We start from the raw sequence: 7,429 nt of genomic DNA, 5'->3' as shown, positions 1-7,429 counted from the left end.
GGTTTTTTCTTTCTTTTCTCTCTCTCTCTCTCTCTCTCTCTCTCTCTCTTTCTCTCTCATTACAGGTGAGCCGCACCTGAAGGAGGGGGGGAGGACTTATTCCAAAGTGAGTTGTACATGTAGAAATTTCATTGTAATGAGCAGGCACAGTGGCACATGCCTGTAATCCCAGGAGCTCAGGAGGCTGAGGCAGGGGGATCACAAGTTCAAAGCCAGCCCCCGCAAAAAGGCAGGTGCTAATCAACTTAGCAAGTCCCTCTCTCAAAATAAAAATAAAAATTAAAAAAAAGGACTGAGGATGTGGCTCAGTAGTTAAGCACCCCTGGGTTTCATACCTGGTACCAAAAGAAAAGAAACTTCATTGTAATGAACTTTTTTTAGAGTAACTTTACAGTTTTAAATGTAAATATAGGGGGCAAAGAAGACAAAAAATAGCAGTGTTTAAGAGAATGAGCGCTAAAGTCAGACTGCTGGGGTATGAATCCCAGGAACCTTGTGGCAACAGGCAAGTTCATGTTCCTGAGCTTCACTTCCCTCCTATATAAAAAGAGGCTGCTGCTATCTGCTGAGAGTTTGGTGTGCTACCAATTTCATGGGATTGCTGTGAAAATTAAATTAAACAATGTATGCTACAGCAGAGTCCCTGCTAAGCACTCAAAATCACTAAGTAAATGACAGAAATTAAAATGTATTGTGATTTGGAATTTAATTAATTATTGTTAGTAACAATTATCAATGTTTTACATTGTTTCAGCCTACTGGCATCTGTTTTCTCCTAGTGGCATTGACATGTGTCAATGCAATTTAACCTTCACTAGATTCCTATGATAAGAACAACAAAGATATTTGCCTGACAGCGCAAGGATGGATCTGCCTGGACCCTGCGCCTAAAATAACCAAATCTATGTTGGCATTTTTGGGATAACATTTACTAAAGACCACCTCCTTTCCCCACCTTTCAGGGAAATATCTGTAGGTTGACTCTCCACTCATAATCTTCATGTGGTTCCAGAGTCCCAACTGAGCTCTATAGTTTCAGGCAAGTGGAGTTTATGTAATTTTCATTTATTTCTTTCATTCAAAGAGGTCTCCAGCCTTATGGATATTTCACTGACCCCTTGCCTAGAACTGAGTTTGATTTCTCATTTCTACCTTTGACCAGAACACAATGCAGCAGAATGCTGTAATCAATGGAGAAATTGAAGCTTATTTTTAAAAAAAATTGTTTAGTTGTCAGTAGACCTTTATTTTATTTATTTACATGTGGTGCTGAGAATCGAACCCAGGGCCTCACACGTACTAGGCAAGCGCTCTACCACTGATTCACAACTCCAGCCCATTGAAGCCTCCTTTTTTTTAAAAAAAAATTGTTCTTTTTAGTTATACACAATAGTAGAATGTATTTTGACATATCATACATACATGGAGTATAACTTCCCATTTTTGTGGTTGTACATGATATGGAATTACACAGGTTGTATTCATGTAAGAACATAGAAGAGTTATGTCTGATTAATTCTACTGTCTTTCCCATTCCTGTTCCCCCTCCCTTCCCTCCATTCTACCCTGTCCAATTGAGGACACCCCCCAAACCCTCCCCACCTATTGTGAATCATCATCTGCCAATCAGAGAGAACATTCAGTCTTTGGTTTTGGGGGATTAGCTTATTTCACTTGGCATGGTAGTCTCCAGCTCCATCCATTTACCAGCAAATGCCATAATTTCATTCTCCTTTAAAGCTGAGTGATATTCCAGTGTGTATATATACCCCGTTTTCTTTATCCATTCATATGTTTAAGGGCATCTAGGTTGATTCCATAGCTTAGCTACTGTGAATTGAGCGGCTATAAATATTGATGTGGTTGTGTCACTGGAGATGTTGATTTCAAGTCCTTTGGGTATAAACCAAGGAGTGGGATAACTGGGTCAAATGGTGGTTCCATTCCATGTTTTCTGAGGAATCTCCATAGTGCTTTTGATAGTGGTTGCACCAATTTGCAGTCCCACCAGCAATGGATGAGTGAACATTTTCCCCTTCATCCTTGCCAACATTTATAGTTGCTTGTATTCTTGGTAATTGCCATTCTGTCTGGAGTGAAATGGAATCTCAGTGTGGTTTTAATTTGCATTTATCTAATTGCTAGAGATGTTGAACATTTTTTCATGTACTTGTTGATCAATCATATTTCTTCTTCTGTGAAGTCTCTGGTTAGTTCTTTTGCCCATTTATTGATTGGGTTATTCTTTTTGTGTTAAGTTTTTTGAGTTCTTTATATATCCTGGAGATTAATGCTCTATCTGAGGTGCAGGTGGGAAAGATTTTCTTTGAATCTGTAGGTTCTCTAGTCAAGTTCTTGATGGTTTCCTTTGCTGTGAAGAAGCTTTTTAGTTTGATTGAATCCCATTTATTGGTTCTTGATTTTACTTCTTTTGCTTTGGGTGTCTTGTTGAGGAACTTTGTTCCTAAGCCAACATGATGGAGATGGTCCTACCTTTTCTTCTAGTAGTTGCAGGATTTCTGGTCTAATGACTAGGTCCTTGGTCCACTTTGAGTTTTGTGCAGGGTGAGAGATTGGGGTTTAATTTCATTCTACTCCATATGGATTTCCAGTTTTCCCAGCACCATTTGTTGAAGAGGCTATTTTTTTCTCCAATGCATGTTTTTGGTGCCTTTGTCTAGTATAAGATAACTGTATTCATGTGAGTTTGTCCCTGTATCTTGTATTTTGTTCCATTCATCTTCATGTCTGTATTGGTGCAAATACCATGCCTTTTTTGTTACTACAGTTTTTGTAGTATATTTAAAATCTGGTATTGTGATGCCTCCTATTGAAGCCTCTTTGTAATCTTCATCAGCGCTTTCCTTATTTTTTAAATGGTGATCAATATTTTCTCAATTTTATATAAATTATTAGACACATGCTTCTCTAAGAAAGATCCCTAGAAGTCCTTCCTTCACCATAGATTGCTACTATAGATAGACCCTTCCTATCAAAACAAATTGTGAAGCTATCTCTTACTATAACATGGTTCCTTCCAGATTTCTTGCATCCCTTTCCCTAACCACAAGAAAGGCACTATATTCCACAGGCTGAATCCCTAGCCCATTATTTGGACTCTACTATCTACTCTATAGTCATCTCCCTTCCCAACATTTATACTACTCTTTAAAAATATTATTTCTTGTGCCACTGACCTCACCTGTCATGACAAGATACTATGATGGAGTGGATACCCATTAGGGACAGACACATGGTGGAGAAAACAGATGTAATGTTCAGTGTGAAAGCAAAGCATGAACTCAAGGGTGGGGAGTGAAAGAAATATATAATACTATATAAAGATGTAGTTGTCAATATGTGATTTTAATCCTTTACCTTCAAATGCCCAGGCTTAGGCCTTTATATGTTTTCAGTTTTGACCATTCACAAAATAGTGTCACTCATTGTGTTAATCAACTTTTCATCACTGTGGCAAATACCTGAGATAAATCAACTTAAAGGGAAAAAAGATTAATATTGTCTTACAGTTTCAGAAATTTTAATTCTTGGTCATTTGGTCCTGTTGCTGTCTGGTGGCACAGTACATCATGGAAGGAGTACATGGTGGAAATGGGTACTCACCTCATGGTGACTGGGAAGAGAAAGATAGAAAGAGGCAGGAGTCCCCATATCCTCTTCAAGGGCATACCCACATGACCTAACTTCCTCCAGCTAGTCTCCCCCTCTTAAAGGTCCCAACACTTCCCTTCAGTACCATAGGCTGGGCTCCAAGTCTTTAACACATGGGCCTTTGGGGGATATTTCAGATCCAAACCATAACAAGCATAACCTTAAATCTGTTATCTACTCTTGGCTCTTCTTGTTTCAAAAGGGCCCAAGAGTTAAGGCTGAGGCGGGGGAATTGGAACTTCAAAGCATATTGGGGCAACTTAGCAAGACTTTATCCCAAAAATAAATAAGTAAGGACTGGGGATATAGTGTGATGGCCAAGCGCTTGCCTAGCATGTGTGAGGCTCTTGGTTTGATTCCCACACTATAAATAAATAAATGAAGAAAGGAAGGAAGGAAGGAAGAAAGAAAGAAAGAGATCAAGCTGGGAATGTAGCTCAGTGGTAGTTGCACCTGTGTTCAATCCCCAAACAAAAGGGCCTAGGATTCTTTAGAGTAATTCTTATTGTATTTCTACAACAAGTTTGTTTGGATGTCTGTGTTAAAATTAAAGTAACAACAATAAACCACCTTATTTATTGTTTTAAAAGATTTTTTAAAAAACATTTTATGAATTTCAAAAAATCTGATTATTTTATATTTTGATATCCATAATATACTTATTTTGAATATAACATAACTGCTGTCATGGAGCTAATGAGAACCATTATACATTTAGGAATTCCATTGTTCTTTTTCAGATTACATTGCCCAAATACAGAAAGACTTTCCTCTATATTTTTGCAAGTCTGACAAGACTATCTGTGACTTGAACATAGACTTGTTAAAAGGTCTTTCTTTTAAAAACAGAACAGGGATTCCATGCAGGATATATGAGAGGGAATAAAACTGGGACAGGGTGAAAATACTGAAAGGAAAACATTTATGTACATTGTTGAAAGACGTATTCCAGGATGGATGATAGGATGCAGAGGGCTAACTCCTTTGTTCAGGTCCCTTGAATAGGAAACAAGCCCATAGAAGCATTGATGTGTACAGCCAGCAGGTGGCAGCAGGGGGCCATGCCAGGGGAATTCACTGACTTGGAAAGGTCCCAGCTAGACCACAACCTGGGTCTTTGGGCCTAGGAGCCAGCATCTACAGGGAATTGGTAGAGGGTATGATATGTTCCCAACAGAAAAAGAAATGGTTACAAGGTCTTCCAGAAACCCAGTATTAGAGCCTCATGTCTCAAATGAAGGGCCCAGAGTCAGGGTTGGATGATAGAAGCAGGGATATATGGAAGACTAAGGGGAAGGGTGGCATAAGAGTGAAACCTTCCCCAAGGCAAGGAGAAAGGCATAGGTGAAAGAGTGGAGAAGAGAGTTAGCCTGTGACACATGGAGGATAGTGTTGAGTAGGAAGCAGGTCAGAAAGGGTGGGGGTGATTCTTGGTGTGTGAGCTGGTAGCAGCACTGATTTTTAAAAGCTCTGGAGATAAGTAGAAATAAGCCAAATGTCTATGAATGGATGAATGGATAAACAAAATGTGGTCTATCCATACAGTGGAATGTTATTCAGCCTTAAAAAGGAAGGAAATTCTGGCACATGCTACTACATGGATAAATCTTGAGAACATGCTAAGGGCAATAAACCAGGGACAAAAAAGACAAATAATGTATGATTCCACTTATATGAGATAACTTCATGAAGACAGTAGAGTGGTGGTTATTGGGGACTACAAGAAGATGGGAATGAAGAATTAGTGTTTAATGATGCAGAGTTTCAGTTTTGCAAGATGAAAAAGTTCTGGAGTTCTCAAGATGGATGGCTGTGACAGTTATACAGCAATGTGAATATATGTAACATATCTGAACTGCATACTTAAAAACAGTTAGTTAACATGGTTAATTTTGTGTGAGGGGTACTTTGCTATAATTTTATGTATTTATTTATTTATTGGTACTAGGGATTGAGCCCAGGGATGCATAACCACTGAACCACATCCTCAGACCTTTTTATTTTTTATTTTGAGATAGGGTCTCACTAAGTTTCTGAGGTTGGCCTTGGATTTGTAACCTTCCTGTCTTAGAATCCTGAGTTAGTAGGATTACAGGTATATGCCACCATGTCTGGCTTTATTATAATTTTAAAAACTCTAAGATAAAGTTCTATCTCTTCTGTTCCTTAAGGAGTTGTAGACCGTTTCAGGCAGGGTAATGGGACAGGGTATGACATCAAGTTAATACAAAAATAATATTTCCTCACATTTTAGCAATTTACACAATTCTATTTTGGAAATACTTTATCTTGCTAAGTTCTCCTAATAACTAGTCTGGAGTAGAGTCCATATCTATGTTAAGGGGCAGGTAAGGGAAGGAAATGGGGGTGGGGGTATGATCAATGTTGTTATTTTCATGTGCAAATATGCCACAATGAAACCCCTTGTTCTGTATAATTAAAATGTACTAATAAAAAATGTAAGTGGGTGGGCTACATGAAGGCTGAGTAGAAAAGTGGGGGATGAGTGGGATAAGGAATAGAGAAACAAATGCTAGAATTGAGGGATGGATACAGAAGACATGGAAGTGAAAGAGGCAAAGCAATCAGTTGATGATCTCCTTGATCCCTGTTTTTCTTTGGAAGTGATAGGTGGTAACCATAGTCTTGTGTATTTAAATATTTTCTACTATTTGGGGGCTCCATTTTTCACAAGCTCTGTTTTATGAAGCATTAAAGAAATAATTCTACAACAATAGAAAATTATAGTGAAGTACACTCTACATAAAATTTGCCATATATATATATATATATATATATATATATTTAGTTGTGTATGGACTCAGTACCTTTATTTGTTTTTATTTCGTGCTAGGATCAAATCCAGTGCCTCACACTTGCGAGGCAAATGCTCTACCACTGAGATACAACTCCAGCCCCAAATTTATCATCTTAACTGTTTTTTTAAAATATGTTTTTAGAAATTGATGGACCTTTATTTTATTCATTTATTTATATGCGGTGCTGAGAATTGAACCCAGGGCCTCACACATGCTAGGCAAGTATTTATTTCAATACGTTTGTTTTTATTTATTTTTCTGTGGTGCTTGGGCGCAAATCCAGTGCCTCATGCATGCTAGGCAACCGCTCTCCCACTGAGCCACAACCCCAGCCCTCATCTTAACTGTTTTATGTATACAGTTCTGTTGTGTTGCATATATTCACATTGTTGTGCAACCATCTCAACAATACATCTTCAGAACATTTTCATCTTCACAACTGAAACTCTATACTCTAATTTTAAACACATTCCCACCTCCCTGTAGCCTCTGGAAAGCACTATTCTATCTTCTGTCTTTGTGAACTTGACTGCTATGCCTGTGTTCAAAATTTGTTCCTACCCCTTCCTAATTACATGATCCTGGGAAGGTTACTTATCTCTCTTGGCTTTAGTTTTCAATCTGATAATAATAGTACCTGCCACCTCTGAGCCTTCAGTTTATCTTTTCTCTTTTCATTTTCTGACCTCTATGACCTCGGCAGCATATGCTGTTAATTGACTTCAGTCAGTGGAATTCTTTCAATGTGTCTTGCCACAGCATTTCTGAGAAGACCCCCAATATCATTAACTAGGAAGATAAATTATTTGCAATATATATGCTTCATGTTTAGTAAACCTTGATGACTTCAATAGTTGTGTTAGTCAGCTTATCATCATTGTGACCAAAATGCTCCACAAGAACAACTTAGAGAAAGAAAAGTTTATTTTGGCTCATGG

This window comes from Marmota marmota, unplaced genomic scaffold, assembly GCF_001458135.2.
Source record: "Marmota marmota marmota unplaced genomic scaffold, marMar, whole genome shotgun sequence".
NCBI lineage: Eukaryota > Metazoa > Chordata > Mammalia > Rodentia > Sciuridae > Marmota > Marmota marmota.
The sequence above is the reverse complement of the archived record's forward strand: the minus strand, read 5'-3'. Positions refer to the sequence as shown.